Raw genomic sequence first — 27,034 nt, forward strand, 5'->3', positions numbered from 1 at the left:
CTGCTTGCTCTGAACCCACGCCCAGTACCAGTTACTAGGATGTGCCAGGTTCAATGTTAAATAAGTGTTGAGATCAGCACTAACTCTCGCTTGGATTGTGATCCAATACCATTTTATTTTTAAAAAAGTGGGTGGGGCAAAGTAAAAGTTGAAATATTAGAGACCTTAAGCCTTAGATATGTAACATGGGGTGAGAATGCTATTGTACAAATGAAAAGTGAACATTTTTATTTTGTAATGGGAAAATAAACTAAGAGGTGTGTTTACTAAGTGACCCTCAGTTACCAAGACTGCTTCTTGGTTTCAAAGAACAAAGTCAGTACATCAGTGCAGTAAAAGCATGACCCCAATGGACCAGGTTGGCAGTGACTTGTTCTAACATTGCATGTCTCCCTGAAGCATGAGTTTCTGAGTCTCTTAACAGAGATAAGCCACTTTTCCCTATATGGAGGAAAGTTTGATCTTAGGTTTGTCCCTGATGATGTGCACACACAGGAAGTAGAACACAATAGGAAATCGTGGAAATACGATGTTGGATCAGAAAACTGCTCCCCAGAGTCCCAGATGTGATGTTGGCCAGTATGGGGAACATTGTTCTGGGTTTGGTGTCCCTTTTTCTAGATTTCCTATGGACTCACACTTAAGGAACAGAGACTACAGCCGGGGAGGCGGGGGTGTGGACCTCTAAGCCTCAGAGGGGGTTTAGGGTCACTGGATGCCAGATAGTGTATGATCTAATGGAAGGAATTAATACAGAGGTCATTGAACTTGTGCTTTTCATTTCCTCAAATTACATGTTCAGAAGACTTTAATCTCAAATGGTATTTTTGCCCCCACGAAGTAACACAAAACACTGTATTACTTCCTGGTGCACTTAAAAACTCCTGCATCTTCCTAACATTTACAGTGTTTTAATATTGAGTTGTCCACACGCCTCTAATGTGTAGGGTATTTTACATTCAGTCTCCTTCTATTAACCAAAATAGATCTGGGTTTCTATCAATTTTACACATTATTTGCATATGCCTGGAAAACTGTAATTATGAATCTATGTGTATAGAAATCTTTATGTATATTTCAAATGCAAAAGAGCTGATCAGGAAAACATGTTTCGTTACTTTTAAAATATGTTCACACCTGTTTTCCTTCCTCACTAGAATAAAAGTTACTTTCCTTTGCCTTGTCTTTAATTTTATTTGTGTGATGGTTCCTTACTGTGCCTTTTCCTTCTATTGTTTTAGTTACCAGACTTTCACAAAATGTTACCCAGTTTACACTGCATAAATCAATCTGCACATGACTAACATTTCCTCTGAGTATTGTGCTGCTTGTATTTTTCTATGACATCTCTACAGATTCTCAAAAGTATGGCACAGGTCAGATTTTGAAAATGTGAAGAATGTCAGATTTTTGAAGGCATTTCCCATGTTCCCTATAACCTTTAGCTCTCCCAGCAGTGAATCACACTGGGAGAATCCTCCACAGCATGGTCCCGAATCCCTGCCCTGGCTGGGCTGTCCTCACTGAGCAGGGCTCTGCCTGCTACTTGCAGTGCAGCCTGAGCTCCTGGTGGACTTATGATGGAAGCTGTGACAGGCAGGGCACTGCCTCTATGTCTAGAGGCAAGAGGGGAACACAAGATAAGACAGAGGGGAACACATTCCCTGAGAAGCAACATTTTCTATACATTCAGAATTTTTTAAAAAAATTAGAGAAATTTGTAACTATTTGAAAACTCACATACCTGAGGATAACGTGTCCTCTCTCAGCTACCACTGGGCCTTGGCAAGGTCACACTTTCTCATGCATCCAGAGCCCAGTGGGTGCTGGGCACAAGTAGAGGCTGGCCTGCATGGACAGCTCCAGGGGCACTTCCTCAGGACTCCTTCATTCAGCCCACAGCCTCTTCCATCACCTGAGACCCCTGGAAGGAGGACCAAGGCTAAGCATGCTGGCCCTGGAGCTCATCTTCAGTCCAGGGTGTTGCCCAGAGCTGGGCCAGTGATCCCTCAGCTGTGGCCTGGATAGCTGAGGCTGCTGAGTTCTCTGGCACGACTTCTTGGACAAAATTCTGTGGCTTTAATATCCTGCTTGATGCTCAACAGTTTATTTAAGATATGAAATACATTCTGTACATCTTGGTAACTTTTCTCTCCTTGCTGGGACAAAACACTCAACACCCAAATCAAAGAAGGAAAGGTTTATTTAGTTCACAGTTTGTGGAGGTTTCAGTCTGTGATCAGCTGGTTCCAAGGCAGGATGTCACGGCACTGGGGTAACACTTCAAGGCTGCCGCCAGAGCAAAAGGAAGAACAAGCCACTTCTCCTCCCTCATATTATAAACAGGCCACCCTCACACCCCAGGGCAGGTGTAGCACTCATAAAATCTCCCATGCCCTCCTCTTGCACAGCATGAGAATATTTACAAAGTAAAATCCCTGGATGCCTGATGAGTCTCTCAGTTAAACTTCTAAACTCCTCAAGTTGACACAATGCATCAACCATAAAAATTGTTGAAAGTCTAAGAAGAAAGGCAAACTTTTAGCTGCATACACCTGCACAAATGAAATCAGAGTTAAACACTTCCAAAATGCAATGGCACAAGACAAACATTTTCACTCCAAACATTAGATACAGGAGGGTACAAATGATTGAGACAAAAGCAAGTCCCAAATCCAGCAGGGCAAACATTAAGTCCTGTAGCTCCATGTGCACCATGAGGAAATATGTGGAAAACTGTGAGCTCCAATGGGTTTGGGTGACTCCACCCCTACAGCACTTCTGGTGGTTACTGATCCCATGGCTTCTCTCTTGGGCTGGCTTTGCTCCCTCCTTGCAGCTTTCCTTAGATGACCCATGTTGCTGGATTTTCTAGGCTTTTGCAGTCTCCACTGTACCTTTGGCTTCACACTCACAGCTTCACACACTGCCCTCTTGAGGACACTGCCTGACCTCCTAGGCCTTCCGAAATTGGGGTGGAAACCTTTTCAACCTCGGAAGTTTTGTATTCTGTATGTACCTAAAACCAGAACCACATGGACAATGCTGAGGTCTGCTACCAGCTTGCGCAGTACCCAGACTCTCCTCTTTTTTGGTTGTAGAGGTTGAGTGCCTGGATTGCTGGGCACTTCGAAGCTGATTGTGAGGAGTAGATTCTCGATGCTGCTGCTTTTCTGGATCCTCATGGTGCCCCCACTGCAGTTCTATATCATGGCACTCTGAGGCTTTCTCTTTCAGCCAAAGACTTTTACTTTTGCAGTTTTGGGGCTGCAAAGCATGGGGACCCACTGTTTCCCATGATGCCTTCAGGCCCTCTATTCTATTCTTCTGTTCCTTCTCAGCAATCAAGATCTCAACTCTATCTATATAGTACACAGCTTTACAGGAGCTTCCTTTCTGGCCAAACTCACAATATTTTAAGCCATCCTGCTGGGCTCTTTGCTCTTGATTCTCAACATAAATGTGGCATAAAGTCCCCAGCAATAGCCATGCCACTCCCTAGATATTTGACTGCCTTGAAATTTTTTTTCTGCCAGATTAATTAGTCCATTGCCATTAATATTCGTCTTAGGCAAAGTCTCTCAATATGAGCAAAATCTCCACGAACTTTCTGCCAAGTCATAACAACCAACATATGGAGTCCAACAACCCAGCAGAAACCTTCTCAGCCTGGTCTTTACCAGCAGGCTTTCTATCAGCCATCTGGTGTTCTGAGCTTTGATCAGAATCTCCTACACAGAATAGCTTAAGGTGCCCAGCACCACTCTTTCAGGTGACATCTCTAAACTTTTCCAAAATCTTCCCAGAAGCCATTCACAAAGGCTCTTTGATCACATGGTCATTTACCATCAAAACAATGACCCCACTCCTGGTACCTAATTATGTCTTGGTTATTTTTCTCTCATTGTTGGGACAAAACACTCAACACCCCAAATCAAGGAAGGAAAGGTTTATTTATCTCACTGTTTATGGAGGCTTCAGCCCAAAATCATCTGGCTCCAAGGCAGGGCAGCATGGCACTGGGGCAACATTTCAAGGCAGCAGCCAGAGCAAAATGGGGAACAAGCCTCTTCTCCTCTCTTACGTTGTACCAGGCCACCCACACACACCCTCCAAAGTGGGTGTAGAACCCACAAAATCTCTGTGCCCTCCTCTTGTACAGGATGAGGAAATTTATAAATTAAGAATCCTGTCTCCCTGCTGAGTCTGTCAGTTAAACTTCTAAGCTTCTCAAGTTGACACACTGTATCAACATAACACTGAATTTAAAGGATGCCCTGGTGAGAAATGCACCTTCACAGTGAGTTTGTACTAAATGATGAGCACATGAAATTATTTTACCCTCTCATCACAGTCCACAGTTTAGTTAGACATGCATACAAAAGGGAGATTTTAAAAAATATTTTATTTAGAAATCAATACAAAGTGGCTTTGTTCAAATGATACTAAATGTTATGCTAGGTGATGGTACATATAATTAGAGATAATGATATTGGTAATGCTGATGACATATATATATATATATATATATATATATATATATATATACATATGATGTGTGTATGCTGTTTGGTATCTACTAAATGTTCAATGTTTACCGTTGACTATGCACTGGGCTAAAGTACTCATATTATTTTATTCTTACAAAATATTTAAAGTTATGTAATGAATATTATGACCCCACTCCTGGTACCTAATTATGTCTTGGTTATTTTTCTCTCATTGTTGGGACAAAACACTCAACACCCCAAATCAAGGAAGGAAAGGTTTATTTATCTCACTGTTTATGGGGCAAAGCTCAGACAAATTACTTTATAATAAAAAGGCTTAAAAATACATGTAGAGCAGTGAAAAACTTATAGTGTATGGTTACGTGTCTGGCACTTGTATGTGAACTCGGTCATTGTGAAGAGGCTGTCATAGACAAACAACATAGATTTCAGAAAAGGTGTGACAAATGATTTGGGATGATATTTTATAGCTAGATATTTTATAGCTAGATATTTTATAGCCAGATATTTTATAGCAAGTGGGAATGCTATGTCTAGAAATCAGTAGCATACAAAGAAATAAAGCTTTCAGAGCATGTTATTATGCACTTATTAAAATTGATAAAACTCTTTTGTGGTCTAGTATAAGTCAGATAATGTTTGAATGAATATGCAGCTAAGAAATTACACAGTTTATAGTAACAAGAGCCATATGAATGTATATTTTATTTCCCTGTGCTATAATTGATGAAACCAAAGCTCAGATTTTGAGTTATCTGTGGTTGCACAGTAAACAAAGAAGTTAATTTTCTCAGGTAGATTAATGGGACTCATGGCATGCTATTAGGTTGTATGGGGGAAGGAGACATTTAAAGATTAGTTTTTCAGACTAGTAAAATGAGAATAATATTGCCACTGACAAAAAAGAGAGACAATCATAAGGTAAGCTCATAAAGACTTACTTGAAAAAGTGTGATTTCTTCTGTTTTTAAGACCAGAGGCAGCTAATATAAATTTCTCAAGGGTGCTACTATGAAAATTGAGTCAAGGCCTATACTTCTTTTATATTTTTTAATTGCGCTTGACTCTCTGCAAAGACAGTGTCAGCATAAGGATATTAAAAAGTCCTTGGAAGGGTGATTCTGGATGAAGGATTTTTAGAAAATTGCCTTTGGTTTACATGGAAGTGTTTCACATTGGTAGACAGCCACTTTGTTCATAGATTCTCTAGATAGAGAGCGAAAGCACAGACCTGCATGGATGAATGCAAACCCTGACTGACAGAAGACTTACCTGGAACAGCAGTACCAACAGTAGGTTACTTACATGTTCTTTCCTAACCATCAGAGGCTGCATGCTAGAATGCCATCGTGGAGTCCAAGCCATCTGTGGAGCAGAGCGAAACCATGTCTGCAGCCCCAGAAACCATAGCACAGCTCAAGTCCAGCTCTAAAATGTACTAATGTGACAGCAGGTGTATCTGCTTTATAATCTGTACATCTTCATTATGCCCACATGAATTTCAGACTCAAATTTAAATGAATAGATTCTTAGTTAGATGAGACAGTCCATGTGAACCCACCTCATTCATGACTGTATGAATGCAGTATATTTTATTGCAAGGGTAGCTGGGTTGTTTGATCAGTGAAAGTGGGAAATAGACATTTTTCACAACACAGAGAGCACTATACTGCAGACTTTTCTGTGGCATGAAGAAAAGTGAGCTCACATGACACAAGGTCAACAAATTTCCAGCCTTGCCCTTTCCGGAGGCAGCATTACATGTTGTGACAGTGAGACTGACATATGGACTTCAAAAGTCACCTAGATCATCTCCATACCTTATTTTATTGGAAATCATTTAGAAAGAATTTATTGTCTCCATTGCCTACTTACCAGGAAGAAAAACATGAAAGAAAAATGTCTGTGTGTGAGGCTCTGTGTGTGCCTAACGAGTTTATCAGTTAATCACAATAAATAACACTTTCTATAATCTTGTTCTTTCAGTCTTGCTACACATTTACTTAATACTTAATTTCCTGATACTTTTAATTATTTTCTTGCAGTACATTTGCATTGAATTGGTTTTTAACCATCTGGATATTTTAATAATTTCTACTTGATCTAAAATGGCTTGTTGTATATCTAATTTGATTTGCTATTTAGAATTCCACAATTGAAAAAGTATATAAATTAAAATTAATTACAAAATTCATAGTATAATATAATTTGCAGCCTTAAAAAACAATGCCTAACCAGGCAAGAATACCGCTATAGAAATGTGCTTGACAGCTACATTATTGAACAGCATCACTTGGGCTGGTAAATGTTAAGACTGAAAATTGTCTCTTGTTGCTGCTAAAATGGTCAATGTGCATTCTGGCATTTTATTTACTTTATTTCAATGGAATGGGAATTTAAGCACGCAAAGTAATTACCTGAAGGCTGACCAGATTGGATTGGACAGTGCCTCCTCATCAGAATTCAGCAACCACAGAAAAGAATGAAAATATGCATAAAATGAAGAGAAAATAAAAGACCAGCATAAGTTAACATAGCCATGTTGTTCCCTGATTGATGTGAGGAGGAGAGGTGGTAGGTTGGATCTTGAAGGCTGCTTTCCACCACTTTTCAGATTTGCATATGATTGCAACTTAATTGCTTTAAAGCTTTTTGCTATCATTTATGCAGTCTTAAAGAACCATATCTGGTAGGAAATGAAACAGATGGAGTGGGAATTTCCACACACCCTTTTATGGACATTGGCACAGTGTCGTCTCTCAATGGCACCAGTCGCTAGTGTTAAAATACCACAGCAAAAACAATGCATTGTCCTTCAGAACTGAACTGTATAGAATCACACCATGACACATGGCTGTATTTTAAATAAATATCTTTTACATTTTCTGCCAAGTGATTTCTGTTAAATGAGAATGACCTCTGGAAAAAATCCAGCTTACATTAAAAGAAAACAGATGTTTTATGTTTTACTCACTAAGTCTTGGATTGATAATTATTTTACATGTGAATTTGGGAATAGATAAACCCTGTGGTTTATTTCCCAGAAAACAAAGAAAAAAAGCTGAAGTACAGAAACAATACTATTCAACCACTCCCCCTTACAGGAACTTATCTGTAGCTGTCATAAGTCTCAGTTGTGAGGTCCTACCACTGATTTGGAAACCTAGAAATATGGTGCATGGGGAACCCTAAGTACATCATCCTAAGGAAGGACTTCTTGGCAGAATTAAACTATAAACATCTCTAGGATTTGAAAATTCCCTTCAAATGTAAGGGAAGGAGAGGAAAAGTTCACCTTGAGACGTGAAGTAGTATATTCAGATGACAGAAAGACATACACAGTCTTCATAGTGTTCTCAGGAATTGTGGGAGTCAAACTTTCCACAACTGTACCAAATGCCTCCACAGTCAACCTAATAGGAGGAAAAGTTGTTTTAGGCTCACAGTGCGGGGATTTAGCCAATGATTTGTTAGCTCTCTTATTTCTGGAACGGTGGTAAGGCAGCATATGCTGGAAAGAGGAAAGTGATAAAGGAAGTTATCCACATAATGAGAGCCACGAGTCAGAGAAAAAGTACCTGAGGTCCCAGGAGCCCCTTCAAAGCTATGCCTCTAATGATCTCACTTCCTCTCACTAGGCCCCACCCCTAATGACCTCATTTCCTGTCTCTAGGCCTACTTCCAATGACTTTAACTCCTCCCATTAGGCCCCACCTCCTAAAGGTCCCAACACCTAACAGTAGTGAGATGGAGCTTATAGCATATAAGCCTTTGCAGCACACTCATTCAAATCATATAAATAAGAGAACAAAATACAATCAGAAATGAAATAAATATCCATTGATATAAGACTGTTAGGTAAACTATATCACACTTATAAGATGAAATAATATAAGACCCCCAAATAATGAAGGCAATTCATATGTATTTAACACTAGAAGCTCTTTATAACATATGCATATCATAGAAAAGTGTGATACAAAATGTACTCAAATAGTAAGATAACTTACCAAGTTTAATAACTGTATCAGCAAATACAAATTTCAAAGCCAGAAACTGATTACTTTTATAAATCCATACATGAGGACAGATGTAGGGAAGGGCATTCAAATTTTTCCCTATGATTTTCTATAAAATTTGAAGTTCTCAGTATGATACAATATTGTTTTAAATAATAAAAAGCATTTTAAATTGTGCCTATCTTGCATAGAAAACTTCATATATTGTTGACCATTCAAATAATCCAAAATACTCTTTGATAATATAGTCTAAACACTTTCTAGCCTAATGTTATTTTGACAATTAACACATTGTTTTAAAGTAAAGTTCTCTGTATAGCTCATATGATTGGGAAACTGATTTCCAGAGAAAACATTTAGTGTTTCTGCTTTAAATTAATCAATGATAATGACGTACATTCAATTAACATCTCTCTTTGAAATGTTTATAATGATTTTTAATGAATACCCTAAAAGCATTTTCAATGTTCTAAATGATATTGTTTAATATAATTTTGAATTTAATAGCCATTATATGATCAATATTATACAGTGCTTCAAATTTAATGTTACACATAAAATCAATTACACTTTAGATTAAATATTTAACCAAATAGGGTTATAATTAAAATGACCATTGTACAACATAAATAGGTTTTCACTTGTAGATCGAGCTTTAGTTTTCATTATTTTCCTGTGATTGTAAACTTTCAAGTATTAAATGATGAAACAAAATTATTTAGTAAATATTCTAAATTTACATTAAATAGAATAATATTTAGTTTTAAAACATTAAAAAAGCTTTTGAAATACATTTAGATTCTGAGAAAAATATTGATTTATGGTCTTTCATTTATGTATTTTTCTTACCATGAGTGAGTTGAATCAGCAAAGAGTCTTATAGTACTGCTTCTCCAAAATTTAGCCCAGGTTTTAGAGATCTTAGTTAGGGAGAGCTAGCTGGGTGTGGTGCACACCCCTCTAATCCCAGCGACTCAAGATACTGATGTGGTGAAACCACTTGAGTCCAAGAATTTGAAGCCACACTGGCAAAGTGTATGCAGTCAAAATACTTGTGAACTGAATCATGCAAAGGAATTGGGGTAATGCATTTACTGCTAAGGGAAAACTTGGAGGTATACGATTGAAGGAAGTAGTGTTCCATTTAGTAATTCTTAGCTTTCAAATACTGGGGATGAGTGAAGAAAGAAAATTATGAAACTGAAGCCCAGAGAAGAAAATTAGGGTTGAGATTATGTTACACGTCCACTTCCCAAATGTGACGTTAAAACAGCTTTACAAAATTTCACACAAAGGAGAAAGAAGCCTCCTCTGAGTCAGGGAAGTCTCAGAGATATTTCATCATGCAGATCAAGATGGAAGTGGTTATTTGCTTCTTGTTTTATGACTGGGTATAGAAGAGGGGGCCTCCCATGTTCAGACAAGTGTGCTCTCACTGAGTTAACATGTAGCCTTCTTTATTTTTTTATATTTTCATACAGGGTCACACCAAGTTGCCCAGGCTGGCCTCAATTTTGTGATCTTCATGTCTCAGCTTCCTGAGGAGCTGAGATTCAGGTGTGTGTCATGTAGGTTATTTGCAGCAAAGTCAAATACAATAATGAATAGTGAAAAGGCGCTAAAAGTGATTCTCAATGATACTTTTTCCTCAGGCATAATTTTTGATCTATATTCTTTATTAAGAAATATGTTGTGGAGATCTTAGAAAAGTAACTTCCATATATGAACACATGTAAGTGTTTGAGAACTAGAGAGGTCACAGACATAGAGGACATTCTAAGCAGGTGTGTGGAAGTTAGACTTCAGTGGATTGAGAACGTAAATCAGAGAGTGCAAGGATGAACCTCACTTTTGGAAATATTACAAAAGTAGAAATGGAGATCCTTAGTGAGCCAAGGCTTCCCGATTCACAAAGGAAAACTATGGTTAATGGAGCCTGGGCAGTGATGGGGAGAATGTATGCACTATGATGGTAATTTGATTTCCAGCTTGATAAGCTTGAGGGCTTCCTTGCTCAGTGGTAAAGCATGCTGCTGAGTGTGTCTGGGTGTGTCATGGAACTGTGACCGTGGTGACTATGTTTTGGCCCTGAGTCCTTCCTCTTTGTTGCTGCCCCCTGCTTTCTGCTTCCTGGCTGCCATGAAGGAAGCAGCTTTCCCTGCTCCCTCAATAGTCATTAATATGATCCAGATTGTAAAATGCTGCAAATATAGTGTTATACGTGAAATTAGTTACATTTTCATTAAATATTTAATCAAATGGAGATATAACTAGAATGATCATTGTACAATGTGAATAGGTTTTCCCATTTAGATTGAGCTGCATATAACTCATGTGATGCACTCCTGTGATGTTCTCCTGCTTTAGAGATCATGGATTTTCAGAGTTGAATGTCTGAAACTGTGAGCCAAAACAAAACTCTGCTGCTTTAAATTGTGGGTGACAGCAATTTTTTCTCTGAGTGGAAAAGCTGGCCAAACCATGCATGATAATCTTACCAGCTCCACTATTAGAAGGGTCATCTGCAGTGGCAACTCGTGGTAAGAGTTCAATGCTGAAGACATGGAAACTTTGTTGGATGCATGTAGGCCCCCACAAAAAGTAAAATATGCCTATTGTCTTGCAGAGTTTTCACAGTGCTGCTTCTATTGTCTGATTCTATTTTGAAACATCTGCTTGTACTATGTGAGGTGAATGAAAAAGAAAATTATTTGGATCTTAAAAGGATGAGAAATCATATTTACCCATTATTTGCAAAAAGGGTACCATTTTGTTGTTAGTTACTTGTTACTGAGAAGTCAAAAAAGCCAAAATATTTCAAACCTTTTTATCAGCCTCAAGCAATTTGAATAAATAATCTTGTTTTCATGGTGGAAAATAATTTCATTAGTCAATTTTCTCTAACTATAATAAAAGTACCAGAGCTGGTCTACTTTGTAAAGAAAATAAGATTATCTAGCTCCTAGTTTTAGCTGAAAGTTCAAACAGTATAGCATTAGCTCTGATGAGCACCCTGAGGCTGTTGGTGGAAATGTCTGTGAGAGAAAGAAATTACATTGCAAAGCAATTCAGGATTGGGGCTCCATCTTGTAGCAACAGTTTTGAGAAACCAAAAACACTCTTGTGAAATTCACCTTATTGCCCCGTGAGAGTAGCTCTTCCAGTGGTCACACATTCCTCAGCTTAGACCCCACACCTTAAGAGTCTTAGCACTTCCCCGATTACTGCCCTAGGACCAGGCTGCAAGATGCTAACACAGGAGGAACCTCTGGTGGCCTATCCAGACCATGTCCAGACCACATCGATCTCTATCTTGGGGCTAACTTAAGCTCAAAGTTACTAGCTATGCAGGCAGACATAGAGGCCTTCAGGGACCACTGGTAAAACTTTTTCAATAATTTCTGCATGAGTAAGCTAATTGATATAAAAATGTGTCCCCTAAGCTTTGGTAAGCTCTGTTTCATTTTAGTTATGTTACTAAATTTGTACATTGGTAAATGATTATACCTTTCTAATACGTTTAGAGAGATTCTTGAAAGATTTTGGTGGCAATAAATTTTCATAAAGCCTGTTGAGTTTTCACAGAATCAGCATTCCTTATCTTCAGCTCATGAATTAATAAACAGGAAGTACAAAACTATAGTTAATAGGAAAATGCAATGTCTTCCAAATTTTTGCTGAGGCCAAAGTGACACACTGTCACATAAACAAGATCCAACAATTAATTGAGAAATATTCAGCAATGTTTCCTAATTATTTCATGAAAGGCTGAGCAAAAATTCTGTGGGTAACTCCAAGACAGACACATAGCATGAAATGTGATCCGCAGAATAAAAACAGACTTCTCCAAATCTCAGCCTTCCTTCAGTAGATTACTGCAGAGGAAAGGACGTCAGCCTCTTCCCAGCCCTGAAAGTGAAATGAGAAATCTTCCAGCCAAGGCCACTTCTGCAGGGAGTGGAGGTGACAATGTGCCATTCTTCTCCTCCCTCGGTGACAAAGCTCACTGGGGATTTCCAGTGGGGTTGGCACCTCAGAGAAGCAATGCGATCTCTGCTGGGTGAAGGTGGTGAAGAAACCACAGTCATCAGGTCAGATTAAGCAAGGGAAGATCAGTATCTCAATCAAACCGAGGTCCAAGTTACACAACCACAAGTACTTTGGCAAGAAAATCTTCAGTGCACAAGGTTATAGTCAGCAATACTTTAACAGCCCAACTGTTTGTCTTATACATGGTTATTAAAAGTGTTTAACTTAGGATGGCATATGAAGTCACTTCCAGAAAGTATGCTTAATCAAAATACTTGCTCCTGGTATTTAAAATATATACAGAGTATGAGCGTATATGTTTAAAGCTGCTGATTTTGAGAGCATTTTAAAACTGAATACAGTGATCATGCTTACAACAGACTTTGGGAGACAATTTCAGAGCTTGAAATCTATTGTGTGGTTTTGCAGAGGAAGTGATTGATTGAAAATTCATCTTTGAGGCACTGTCTCCCACTTCTGCATCACCATTGCTTGCTGCTGTTACACAGTGATGAGTGTCCTGTACATAATTCACTGGTGACAGAGGCACAGACAATGATATGTTAAGTTACTTAGTATAGAAAATGCCACCAAAATACACTCACCCAAGTAGCTTACAGATATTACCTGGCTTCTCAAAAACAACGCTAAAAGTCAGAATTATTTCACACACCTAGAACTAGAAAGTTAAATAAGGAATATATGTGCTATGTGTGTAAATTAAGAAACTGGATTCTTTCTTCAGCAGATGTCATCTGCCTGAGACAGCATCAGGTTGGTATTGGTGCTCTGCACTGTTGAATGGGACCAGAGCCCTCATCACTGCCACTTGCCTGGCTGACTACTCTAGACAGATCCCCAAATTCTAGAAAACACTCCTTAGATCCAGAGATCCAGGAGTTCAAACTGCACTGACATTATATAAATTAAAACATTTCACCAAATTCCCCAGTCTCTTTCTGGTTCTGTCTGGTGTAGAAGCTAAAGTCAAGGCCCGTGATAGTATCTTTTAGAAGTCTCGTTTGGTCTTTCCCGGGATGAGTCATTGTTCACCAGTTTAATAATAGTTTGTCCATTTGTCACACAGTCCATTTCACATAGTCCGTTCTTCCCTTAACAGAGCGGTGACCAGAAGCCGAGGAAGTGAAAACAGGAAGGTGAAACAGGAGTGAAATCACATGGCTGACAGAGGCCATCCTGGGAGTATGACTGGGTAACGGGGGAAGGGTGCATGTAAAATTTTACTTCCTTCATTGTAGAGTCTATGTAAAAGGTTTATTGTGTCACACTAAGATGCTGAAAAATTAAAACAGTTAATTAAAAGATAGTTATTAACAAAAATAGTTAATTAAAAGGAGTTATTAGCAGTATTTTCATTCTGTGCTGAGCTCATTACCCTAGCAACCAAGCACCAACCACATGGTTATAGATTAACTGACCGCGTCATCATGCTGTTCTGTATGCATCTGCCCCCAAGTAACCTGTTTGCTATGTCAACCTTTGTTCCACTTGTAAGAGACAATCGATGCTGTGTCAACCATTGTTTCCTTTATGAGAGACAAATATTCCTGGAATTGGCAGACCAAGGGCTATGACTTGGCTAACCACCCACTGTGAAATGCCTCTGACCTCAAGCAAAGGGGAACAAAGGCCCACCTTGTTTCTGTTTCTCATCACTATGTACTTAATGATCAATGAACTAATCATAAATGAACTATAAAAATCAGTCAAAATTCTGACTCAGTTGCACAGTTTTGCAAATTCCATCTGCACTGTGTGGCTGGGCCAGCTAAAATAAAAGCACGTCTTTTAAAAAGATGTCGTCTTGCTCCATCTTTCATCTTGGGGATCTTGCCCCATTTTTCATCATGGGGCCTTGTTTTTTTTTTTGGGGGGTTACAACATAGTGTTCTTCAACAAGTATACTCACACGAATACTTATCTTTGTTTGGATAATTCCATCACTGCTATGCTTATATCTAGACATCTCCCCCAAACCCTGTTTACTTAAGTGGGGCTCTTAGGAGGTGACTGTGTCTGTGTGTGACACTGGGATTAATGTTTTTGATAACTAATGGATTTAGCAGAGTTCTGGCTGTGGGTGATGGAAGCTGGCCCCTGGTTGTGGGTGCCACCATTCTGTAGACTTGTGGCCTGCATGGAGCATGAGGGCAGAGGAGGAAGGCAGGCTCACTGCTGCCATCTTCTACTTGCTGCCTCCTGCCTGCTCTGCCATGCACAGTTTCTCCACTGTGATGCCCTGTGCCAGGCCTCCCTGCCTTAGAGTCAGCCAAAACCAAAACCTCTACAAACTGTGAGCCAAATAAACCCTTCCTCCTTTAACTGTGCGTGAGATGGAGCAAAAAATAGACTGATACATATACAGACCTCCTTGATTCAAATGATAAACAAACAGCAATGTGAGTACACATTTGACTAGTTCAAATGTGAAATGGTCACAAAACCAACTGGAACAATCCAGTGTTAGAACTAGGTCCAAAAACATAGTGAAGGTGTTGGTAGGGGTGAAATGTATTGGGCAGAATGTCAGCACTGCAGTTCAGTGGTGGAAACTGTAACAAACAAAATGCTACAAGTTGCTATGAAATGCACAAAGGCTGAGATGCAAGTAAAACATTCTGTATGCACCAGTAGCCTATTCAAACGTGTTTATTATGACACCTCATAGCTGAGCTGAATGCATTCATAGATCTGCTGCACTTCACACAGATTTCTCATGGTGATTACCGGAATGTAAAAGATTTGTGGAAAAGTGATGAGACAAAATATGGCATAAAAATGTATGCCTTGCAGATGCAAAGGCTTACTATATTTTCAGTGTAGATTTAGCCTGGTTTTCCCCACCAGGGCCTTATAATGAATTGAGTGGTGTTATGAACAGACCTGCTGCTCACACCTTCCAAGCTGATTGGTTTAACAGCTGCTAATTGATATTGCATTTGCTAAGAGAGCAGAACCTGGCCAGTGCAGGAGCTGTATGCAGAAACAAGTGGAATGCCAAATGAGACACTGCAATTTCAAGACAGAACTATATGATACAATCTTTGGATTTCAGAGAGACGTAACAGTGGCCTCATACATGGAAAAGAAATGCAAACCGGTACTGTTGATCTCAACATGTCACCATGAGGGAAATTTTGATAGCAAAAGCTCACCAAAATGAAGGCCTGGGCTGAAAACAAAAAAGATTTGTAAGGGAATGATTTTCTCAGTCGGTTTTAGTTCACATCTATCTCCAAGTGATGTCCTGCTGATTCTGTGGGAGGATCTGTTTATAGAGCAGCTTCACCAAATTCAAATGATCTCTATTGCTAAAATCAGCATGCACAAAAGGAAATGTAGTTGACAGGAAACAACAGATACAGAGCATAGACTACATACTCAGAACAAACCGCATGTGGGAGAGAGACGAAAAGGGAATCAGAAATGTGTGTCCAGAAAGAGTGGGCCCTTGCTGCACCATGGATTTCTACAGGCTGCTGGCAGGCGTGCTAAATGTATCACATATTGTCAGCCTTCCTGAGTGAGAAAATTCCAATGCAATCTTACAGGAACCACAGGAGTATGCTTAACCTCCTGTTGGGTTTCTTTAGAGCCTGCTGAAGAGATATTTTTTGTGTCACTTGTACATTGTAAGCTTCCTCAAGTGATTCTTTGTTACATCTTTGAAACACTGCCAGTGGAAAATGCTACAGAGCTGAGCCTACTGAGGGCTGGAAAGTTCCTGCCTGTTCTTAGAGATTCACTTTGTCTGCTGATGGAAAACTTTCTTTTTTCTACTCCTATTCTGTGGCAGACCTTTAACACTATGTAGCAAAAACCTCAATAAAACAAAAACGACATAGAAATGTAACATTTTGCAGCTTTAAACACAATTTCATGAATGAGATGACTGACAAGATTATGACTTTGTTTAAGGAAGGTCTCAGGTTGGTTATTAGTGGTCCTGTGTCACCTAGTTAAAGTTGGTCCTGAGGCCAGTACATTGTTCAATATACATCCACACCTGGTTCTGTGCCCAATCGTGTGATATGTAAATGTCTTGAATTCCATTTCTATGTCTCTCAACACTTAACAATCTGTATTCCCTTTTCATTAGTTATTGAACTTTCCCAGTAGCTGAGTCCCCTGGGGTTTGCTCAGGAAACTGAAAGCTTTGCTAAGCCTTGTCCTGGAACCTACCTTTCTCCTTGCCAGTCTGCCCTTCTTTTAGGCATTCCATATCAAGCTGCAGTTCCTGGGTCATTTCACGCCATTATATGGCATGTATGATGTCACAAATGCAAGATTTCATACCTCTTTGGTTGGAAAATAATCCAAACACTAACAGCAACAGAGGCTGCTATTTCCTGCACTGATTCACTTGTAAAAACAAATGAAAGACCCAACTCACAACAGGCACGGTGACCCACACCTGCAATCCTAGCACTTTGGGAATCTGAGGCAGAAATGACAATTTCCAGGAAGGCCTGCATGGGGAATTGAGAGTCTTAGTCAGGCCCTCTATCAAAATAAAAAATAAAAACAGGCTGGGGAGGTAGCTAAACATGAAGGATTCAGTGCTCAGTGCCACACACACACATGCACACACACATTCAGTGTTCAATTCTGCAGAAGCAAATGCTTGATAAAAGGCTGATCTTCTGTCTGCACCAGGATCTCCCAACAGATGACAGAAGGACTTAAATAACTGCCTTGGCTTGTTAGACCGGTGTCGCGAGGAAGGCTCCAAGGGCCTCGCTCTCATGTAAAAACAATGGGGTTTTTATTATTCCGTGTACACGGGGTCCTCCAAACAGGTGGAAACGGAGAACCCTGAGTTGGGGCAAGGCTGGTGTTTTTAAGGATGAAAACCGCAAAGCAAGCAAGCATTGTTACAGAAGCCAATCATAGCAGTTAGAGCAGAACAGTTGGTGATTTGTCCATTTGTGATTGGTCAGATCATGAGGGGCGACCAGTGGGTCAGAGTTGATTAACTGTCTTGTTTTGCACAGCTTATTTTTAGGTCACCTAGCTCCTGTGTGGCTTGGTTCTGACATACTTCCCAATCTTGATTAGCATAGTCAGCAGACTTTATCTCTGAGTTTCCTGACATAATTACCTTACTTTAGCACCACAACCTTTCTATTTGTAGAGGGCAACAATGGTTAACATATCAATTGGGTAAGATTTTACAATTCTTTACAGATGAGAGCATTGATTAACATATCAATCTTTTACCCAGGGGAAAAGGAAGACACACATTTACAGTTACAGGTATTACTATGATATAAACGAAGCTATTTCTGTGAAGAATGTACAATCTAATACAATCTGATGCAATTAACACAATTTGTGACGGGGCTACCAGATAGGGAAGACCCAGGATGTCAGGAGCTAGTACCTCAGGCCTTTGTTTTATGGCCTTTAGGAAGTTAAAACTTAACCTAGTTGGATTTGAAGGGAGAAGGGGAGGGGAAGCAGCAGATGGAACGAGCTTTCTTCGTCTCTTCAGGCTAATAGGTGGTAGTGAACTTTTTGAAGTGAAGCAAGATTTCTTCTTACTATATTCATTCTGCTCTTTTCTGCTCCCACCATGCCCCACTGACACCAGGAGAATCAAGGGGAAACACACTGAGAACCAGGCAGAAGGCAGGGGTAAGGAAGGATTTTACTTGTTTTCCTTTTATTTTGTCTTTTAGGGTAGTGATTCCTGGAGTTGGGGAAAGGTTCTGTTAAATTACAGAATAAAGAGAAGAAAAACTGTGGTAAGTTTAACGAATAATAACTGGATTTTCCTTTTAGATAAATGCTTATTTTTTTCTTACTAGAGCACATTTTTAGAGAGTACAAAATTAACATGTTCCTCTTTATACTGTCCTTCTATTCTTTAACTATTACTGAATGCAGTTTCATCCACAGGATGCTAAATGCATATCTAAAGTGCATGAGGTGAGAAATGATTTTAAAATGTTGGATTTGTTAGTTGGGAGATTCCAAAGCAAGACTTAAACTCAAAATCCTCTATCATCCTAAAAGAACACCAAATAAAACTTATTTTGTCCAAGTTTTTACCCAGAGTTGACAATTTAAAACTCAATGTATATCTCATAATTATTCTTAGTAAAATGTTATCTAAGGGATACAATATATCTGGTACTAATGTTGGAATTGCAAATAAAGTCCTAAAACAGGGAAAACACATGCAGTTGGAGAAAAGAGCATATAATTGCACCGCAGCCTAATTATTTACACAGTAAGTACACCACATCTTCTAGTGATGTACGAAGTATAAATCAAGGTGACAGTGCAAATGATATTTTGACTCTATTACGTTGGGTGACTTAAAAAGTCATGTTTATATGACACAAACTCCAAGTGAGAAGTTCTCCTGGGAAAACCAAGTGGGATGGTATTGCAAGCCCGGATTTGAAATAGAAATCTCCTCCTGGCTTTACAGAGAACAAAGGAAAATGCGTTGAAACCACAGTATCAAGGAGAAGAATGTGGAGGGTAAATTCCTCACCCAGGTGTTAGGCAGGGTGGCACAGACAGACAGCTGCTTAAGGAGAGGAGTTTAAAGTTTAATTCAAGTGCTGAAGAAGAAATTATGTGTAGTTGATGTGTATCTGTGGAGAACATTTGTAAAGGCTCAATGTGGCAGAGGAAAGAACATATTCAAGACTATTTAAGTAAGCCGAGAAAAAATAGTGGTGGTTAGCGTGGCGATAATTGAACTATTACAAAGCAGAGACATTAAACATCAGAATATAATTTAAATCACAAGTGACTAAGAGTTCCTGATACACTGGATATGGAGAGATGAAAGGAAATAAGAATCAAAGAAGCCTTCAAATTTGTCTTAACCAGCTGGTTGTAAGTGATTTTTCCTGAACTGGGAAAGATTAAAGTAAAGGAGATGAAAGTCAAGAAGGTGTTGAGTTTCTTCATGTTGAATTTGAGATCATAAACTGAAATCTATAGGAGTATACTGGTAGGAGTCGGGCTCAAAGGAGTCTGATGTAACTCAGAATAACAGAAGACAGACAGGAGCTCCCTGCAGCGAAGGCTGCAGGAGACGCTGGCAGGGTAGAAAAGAGAACAGGATGGGGGTGAGGGGGTGAAGGCGCAAAGAGGGCCTGCCCTCTGATTGGTCAGTGCTGAGAAACCACACCCACCTTAACCGCAGAGCACATGGCGCAGGCGTACTTAATCCTGAGAGGATGCTGAGTGTTCATCTCCGCTGGGCTCTGCTGGCTCAGTGGAGCACAGGAGCTAAGGCCCTTACCTGAGAATGAAGAAGGAAGAGGACAACCAGGAGCAATAAAGAAAATGCTCTCGGGTCCCGGGATTTAGCTCAGTGGCATAAGCTCCTGCCTGGCAAGCACAAGGAGAAGAGTTTGACCCCGGGAAGCAATAAAGAAGAAAAGAAGAAAATGACCAAGGGAGCCTTTAAAGAGTAGGAAATTAAAACAACAACTATCTACACCTATCTATTTATCTGTCATCCGATTTCTATGTAAAACACAGTGACCACTGGAAATGTGTAGTCTTGGATTTAAGGTAAATCAGTTCCGATGTGAACAGCCATACACAGGGAAGAAAATAGGGTATATTCTGGTACCATAGTTGGTGAGTTACCTAAAACAGAGCAGGGGGATGGGAGTGCAAAGTGGTTGGAAGGCTACTGCTGTAATTAAACCTAAACTGGATAGAAAGTAAAATGAACACATGGTTTAAAGAAAGAACAATGAAAAAAGTGAAATGCTGGTGACTGTGATGGATTGAGAGCTGGTGGTCAATTCTAACAACATGATGGTGGGTGTGGAGGGCCACCTGCAGGCTGTTGCCCACAGCATGAAATGGAGAACTAGAGAGGAAGAGGCAGTGTTGTTGATTCTCTATTGCCACTGGTTTCCTGGAGGCCTTGTTGAGCTTCTTTCCTGATGAAAACTTGTCTATTCTCATCGTCAGAGAAGCTTTGGGATCTCTTGTCACTGAGAATATCTGAGGTTCACTTTGAGAGAGCTGTGGTCCTTTCTTTGAGCATCGCTTCCTGGCTCTGGAGAGGAAGATGGTGCTGCTTTGGCTCCTGGAGAAGCTTGTCTTGCTGGTTTTCCTAATATGAACTCAGCTGTTTTCATAGTTAGGAGGTCAGAACCTCACTGTCGCTGAGGATGGCTGTGTACCCATCAGAGGAACTTTCTGGTCCTTACTTTGAGCGTTGCTTCCAGTGCAGATCCTCAGCCTGCTGGCACAGATCCTTCCCGCTGCTGGCACAGACTTTCTGACTTCCACTGCTGACCTTTGGGCCTCCCAGTTCAGGTCCTCGATATAGACCTGCATGAGTCCTTGTCTTTCTCCTGGGCTCTAGGCCTCCAGCTGGACTCATGAAGGACACACTGTGGGATGCAGGTCCTCAGCTGGATTCTTTGGGTCTTTAGTGTCTGCACAAATTTCCTGCACATTTTGTGTTTAACTCTGATAGGTTTTTCCTCACATATGAGCTCCCTTTGGCGCTGGACAGCGCCCCCTTGTGTTCTTTTCGCAAACCCCGTCAACCCTCCCACTTTTCACTCAAGTACAAAGGCTCCTCCTATCAGCTGTCAACACGTCATTCCTCCTGCCCCTTTGGCTCCACCTCTTCTAGGTTCTGGTTATAAAGCCCGCGGTTTTGCCTGAAACTTCTGGAGGCTGCACTCTCTTGGGCAGCCCACCTGTGCCCTTGTCAGAGGCCTGCTTTGCTTCCACCTGTTATCCGCGCCTCTTCTCTCTCACCCTACTAGAAACCAAACAACTCTTTGGCGACTGCTCCAAAATAATTCTACAAAGTGTGCGTCCTGTGTGCAGTCGTTTTCCCTGCAACCCTGACTACAACCAGAGAAGTGGAGCTGGGACAGCAGGAAGCCAGGTTCAGAGCCAGGCTCTGCGCTTGCCTGTCTGTCTGCACCTCCATTCTGATATTAACCGACGTGATGGCTGAGCACAGCAGGAGGGCACTGCCTCGCTTCAGGGCTGCCCAGAGAACATGGTCAGGACAGTGCGGCTCTGGGCCTGTCAGGAAGAGGCACTGCACCGAGGCTGCTGCTCTTGATGGCCCGGGGCACCGGGTGCTGCGCCGCAGACCCAGACTGGGCGGTCATGGGAGTGGCACCCAGGAGAGCAGCTGGGCACCAGGGAGACCCCATCTCCAAGGCAGACACCAACGCATGCACAGCAGCCAGTGCTCCAGCGGCACAGGGGAGTGTGCGTGTCTACGGGGCACTGGTGAGTAATCTCACGACGGCAGGATCTTGGAGCAGATAGGAGACGCCCCAATGGACAGTGTCTAGCTACCAGCAGGTTTAATTCTATTTCTAGGTAGGCGCAAGCTAAGCTGGTGGCTGCAAGCTGAGTCATTTCAGCTGGTCTAGTCCTTGGCTGCTGAAGGAAGCACACAGCTCAGTGGTGGCGGACCCCTCTGGGGACAGCCATGACATTTCTTTCCTGTCCTCTCCAGGCCGAGGCCTTGCTGCAGCCTCTAGGGACCCGACAAAAGTACTGGGAAAAGAAGCAAATACGGATGATGATGCAGCTCAGAGGGAGAAGATCTCAAGTTAAAATAACGAATGGAGCTTTCTGTAAAGTCAAAGTACTGATGAAAAAGAAACAGAATAGGAGCAACATATTTATTGGGAAGACATCATGGCTTAACATAGTTTTACAGGTGTTTTAGGACATGTGTAGTCCATCACTTACAATAGTGAATTCCAAATCTTCTTGACTATGTGAAAGAATTAGGATTTAATATGTATACATACTACATTCATACTACGCATGAAAATGAATATAAATAATAAGTATCCTTCTTACTAAATTACATATATGCACAGTGGCCCTCGTACATGTATTTAAAACATATGTAACATAGAAATTAAGATTCTATTTTTATAATACATATATTTATGATAGTTACATATGTATAAATTTCTAGTGCTTCACTTCCCATGGAGAAAATGCAGTGTAACACGTGGCTGCTGCTCCTGGCTGTGGTACCCGCAGGCTTACTTGGTCTGCTTCAGTGGCCTGTTCTGCCTACACACTGCCTGCTTCGCACAGGACCTGATTTGTCTCCCACCTCCATGACATGCATTCTCTCTCTGGAACTGTTGTGAAGACAAATGAGGCTGCTGACTCTGTTTTCTGAGCAAAATGTTTTCGATTTTTCAACACAAATTGTTAAAGTCACTTGGATTTCAATTATCAGCTTAAATTTTTCTTCTTTTATATGCAAAATAATGCCTTTATTAAACAGTTCTCATCTTCCTACGTAGCCATGCATAATCATATTTTTCATCACTGTATATTATGGTAAAATATATGAGCCTGCTCATGTGTTTATTTAAGCACAAATATCTTGGGTGAGGTGAAGCCAGGCAGGGCTCAGAGACACACAGATGCCCGGAAAGTAAGAAAGGTGCAGAGCTGTGGGAGTGTGGACCACTTCTGACTATGTCCATTCCTGGGGTCATAATGGTGAAAACGACCTGCGTGACCCTAGAAAAGGTACATAAGAGGTGACTGGAGTTTCTGAAAGAAGGTCCTGCAAACCCACCTTGCTGATGTACCCTTTCTCCACGACCCTAAATATTTTCCTCTTAAGCTCATTGCTTTGTATAAAGTACTCTTTTCAGAAACATTACAGCTTTGTGTGTGTATATATATATATATATATATATACACACACACACACACAGTCATCAAAGTTAATCTAGTTATTCTACATTGCAGATGTTGTTTCTTCCATTATACAATAAGAAATTTAGAGGAAACAAAAGGTAATCTTACTTTTTTCTGTGTTAGAGCAGCATTGGGAACCTCGTAAAGCTTTCATTGGTTCTAACAGTTCTCCTGGGCACACATGCCACAGATGTGCCACCATTGGTGTAGGAGTGGGTTTCCTGTAGCCAACTTTCTGTAATGTGAGTGTTTGATTTTAATAATTGAATATATCTACATGACATTTTATCACCAATATTAAGCCGTTCAAAATATGCAACTTCTTTAAATATTAGTAAAAATATTTGAACAATAGCATTTGATATTGATCATTTGGGTTTTCACACTTTATTCTGAAATATAAAAATACTGACACATACTATACATGGAAGAAATACTGCCAGGAAACTAGAATTTTATATGATTTATCCTCATTAGGTATTCTAGGCCTGTGTTTTCTAAGTAATCAGAAGCATTAAGATCACCAAATATGGGTTCAGAGAATAATTTGATGAGAACAGATGGGCCAATTCGACAGAAACTGTTTAGGAGATCTGAAGGGATCTACATCTTATACCTCCCCAGGAAATCTCACTGCAATTAAACCAAAAATGACATTGTCCAAACTCTGGAAGCCCAGTCTTGATGGCAGTACACCAATCTGTTTCACCCTTGAGGTATGGTTCAAATGTGTGGGACTCATTCATTTCTTCTTTTTGTTCATTATTTTTAAGTGAAGCAGAAACTCAACCAAATTATTAACCTGCTTAATTTTAAAAAGCACAGGGTAATAGATTCTATAAACATAAATGGCATGTCATTTTTGATTAAGTAAAGAATATCAAAGTGTCATCTCCTACTAACATATTTGTGGGTCTATAACAACTAAGCACGTTGCCAAAGTTAAATAACAGACATTAGAGCTGGGCAGAGGAGAGGGTCTAACTCAAGCAGTGAAATAAGCTATGAAATCACTAATGATGCATTAACACCATAGCAAGTTTTGATCATGTATTTTAACTTTTTATATAAAGTAAATGTTTATGTAAATTTTTACAATGGATAACACAGGAACTATGTTTAAAATCAGTAAGTGCTGTGTTGAGCTTAAAAGATCGCGGCACTAGGAAGCCTGGTTACTTCTGGGTTATTTTAAAAATTACATTAAGAACAAAGATTGTAAACTCAGTAAGATTATTAAGTAATTTCAGTATTTTCATTTTTATAGCTCTTAATTTGTACAAAACAGCACACTAAAATGAAATAACGTGTTAAATACTTGTTCACGTGTTGTAAAGTCCTGGAGTGCCCTGCGTGGACCCCCTTGGAGCCACAGTGCCATGCAGTAACTTACTAGGTGTTAGCTGATGTCTGCAAATCTGGAAGCAACCAAAGCAATGCTCTGAAGGCATGGCCTACCCACAAAATATTTCCAAAGTAGAATTGAGAAATTTAAGGAAAACCCACTGTTAAGGAGCCCTCTCAGTTCCAATCAGCTTATCCTAGCATTTGGACTCTCTCTAGCAGTCACTCAGTGGCTCTGAGATTTGACAACTTTCATTCCCATTTTGCTGCCAAAGAACCCCCAAGTATTTCTGTTTAACGTTTGAGTCACACACTTTCTCCAGGTGTTTGGCTCTTTCATAATCAGACACTTGTTAAAACATTAGCCAATGTTTGTTGCAAACCAGTATTTTCTTAAATCATCAAAAATGTAGGAGAAGGGTACAAATAAAAGACATTCACAATAATTTTCACTGCTTTTGAATTCCCTGAAAATAATACCCCAGACTGTAATGATACCTTTATGTTTCTAAAAGTACTGGAAAGAAACTAAATATCAGCTGCTGAGTTCTACATACTACAGAGGTTGCTCCGCTCGTCACCTGATGTACTGTCTCTCTCTCTCCCAAGTTGCTGTATAATTACGGTTCTCAGGCATGGGTGAGAGTGATTCATATTCTACTCAAATAAATTTGCCAATGTAAACTTTTAGCTTTTTCCCATTTAAATGACTTCTTTTAAAAGGAGACATCAATATGAATTTAAAGTAAATTATAGAATGAGGATTTATAGTCTGGCTTAGAAAAGAAATTGGTCACATTTCTAGACACTTGTGATACAAGTTATAATTAATTGTCCAGGGAATGGGTGACATGTAATATACAGATATAGCTATCTATAAGCACTTTCACCAGTATATTTATTTATGAATATATTTTTCTCATCTTTCTTCAAGTATAAGGGGACATGTTCAATCAAAGCTGCTAAATTATGAACCAATATTTATTTTAAGATTTTGATTTAAAGGTTATTTATCTCTTTTGTCAAATTTGCACTACACATGGTACAACCAAGCACACACCAGTGTATGTGTGTACACAGTCACCAAAGATCACTTTTAAAAGGGAGGAAAAGTGAGTATTCAAGTATTCTGCTTTCCTCACTGCTGTAACTGTTGTACCATTACAGGAAACCGAGAACTCTATGACTCAGGAAAGGCCCATTCGTATTTTAAAGTGTTTCTTATTCACTGATATCACAGTAAAGTAAATTTAGAATATGAAATGGCTTTACATACCAGTAGATCATGAGAGTCTTGGACATGTCTGGTAAGAAACACTGGCGACCTGAGTTGCGCTGTCTTTACAAACAGCAGGAACAGCATCCAGATACGAGTTTGATGTAGACGCCTTGGCCTTGACAGCAGACACAGCAGGACCACAGTTCACACACAGCGCTTTGAGAGGAAAATGCCCCCGAGGCAGCACACTGCCCTCAGTCCAGGCCTTGGTAATGCTCTGAAATATTAGGTTTCTGCAGACACACTGCCGCCTTTGCTTCTTCATAGTCAGTGCTCTTAGTATTGGATGGCCAGGCTCTGTTACCCTGCCCACTCTGCCCAGGACTGCTGTAATGTGCACTGACCCATGAGCATTTGGCAAAGGTCCTGTAGGCTATATTTAAACTCATGCTGAGACAGCGCCTCCGATGAGCGGTGTCCACATGATTCTGGGACTCAGTGCACCCTGCCTTCAGCGGGCAGCCCATCTGTTGTGTCTTTATTAGTTCACCCCCACACTCTCAGGCTTCTTAACACAAGCCTCTGCCCAGGACCTCGCCTCATCTGAGCACTTGCGATAACGTCCAAGATTGCTCTGTGATGTCCATCAGGAACAGCTCCTGCACTCTTTTTCTGCATCTGCTTTTACTTTGGCGTGGCACCTGCCTCAGGGGACATGGTAGCCTTTCCCAGTGTCTACAGCTTCCTCTCCACTGTCACTCTGTGGAAATGCAGCCTCGGTCCTCACTTATCCACAACTGTATCAGCCAACAACACAAAACCATTTGCTGGGAAACTTCTTAACCCCGAGTGGAGATTTAGAACCAGGACTGAACATTAAGAAGTTTGACATAACTCCCAGCCTAATTCTGCGGCATCTGCCTCATGGGCTCAGGCCTGCAGGGTGTTGGGTTTTTGTCTCACAAGGTCCTTGTCAGTCATTGCTCCAAATCACTGTACAGACACATTGAAATGTTACTTTCCCTGCAATTATTCTGCCATTTTATTTTATGTTGTTTTATTTTATGGGATTACAGGTATAATCCCACCACACCCTGCCTCTCTGATAGTTTAAAATGGTAATTGTAATATGAAATCTTGGCTCTTATTCTGAAAACAACTAAGATTCTATTTGGCAAAATAAGGTTTTCTAA

General features: G+C 40.2%; 1 long non-coding RNA gene across 1 annotated transcript; it reads right to left on the bottom strand.

Moving 5' to 3' along the window:
- Nucleotides 1–1,498: 1,498 nt before the first annotated feature.
- Nucleotides 1,499–26,166, bottom strand: LOC106029148 (uncharacterized). Its single transcript, XR_001202821.3, has 5 exons — nucleotides 25,899–26,166; nucleotides 7,807–7,924; nucleotides 6,929–6,960; nucleotides 5,817–5,876; nucleotides 1,499–3,019 (listed from the first exon to the last, which is right to left on the bottom strand). It is a non-coding gene; the product is annotated as an uncharacterized LOC106029148 (long non-coding RNA).
- Nucleotides 26,167–27,034: the final 868 nt, after the last annotated feature.

The sequence above is a fragment of the Cavia porcellus genome, unplaced genomic scaffold (assembly GCF_034190915.1).
Source record: "Cavia porcellus strain 051 isolate PalLab524CR breed Dunkin Hartley unplaced genomic scaffold, mCavPor4.1 scaffold_14, whole genome shotgun sequence".
In the NCBI taxonomy this organism is placed as follows: domain Eukaryota; kingdom Metazoa; phylum Chordata; class Mammalia; order Rodentia; family Caviidae; genus Cavia; species Cavia porcellus.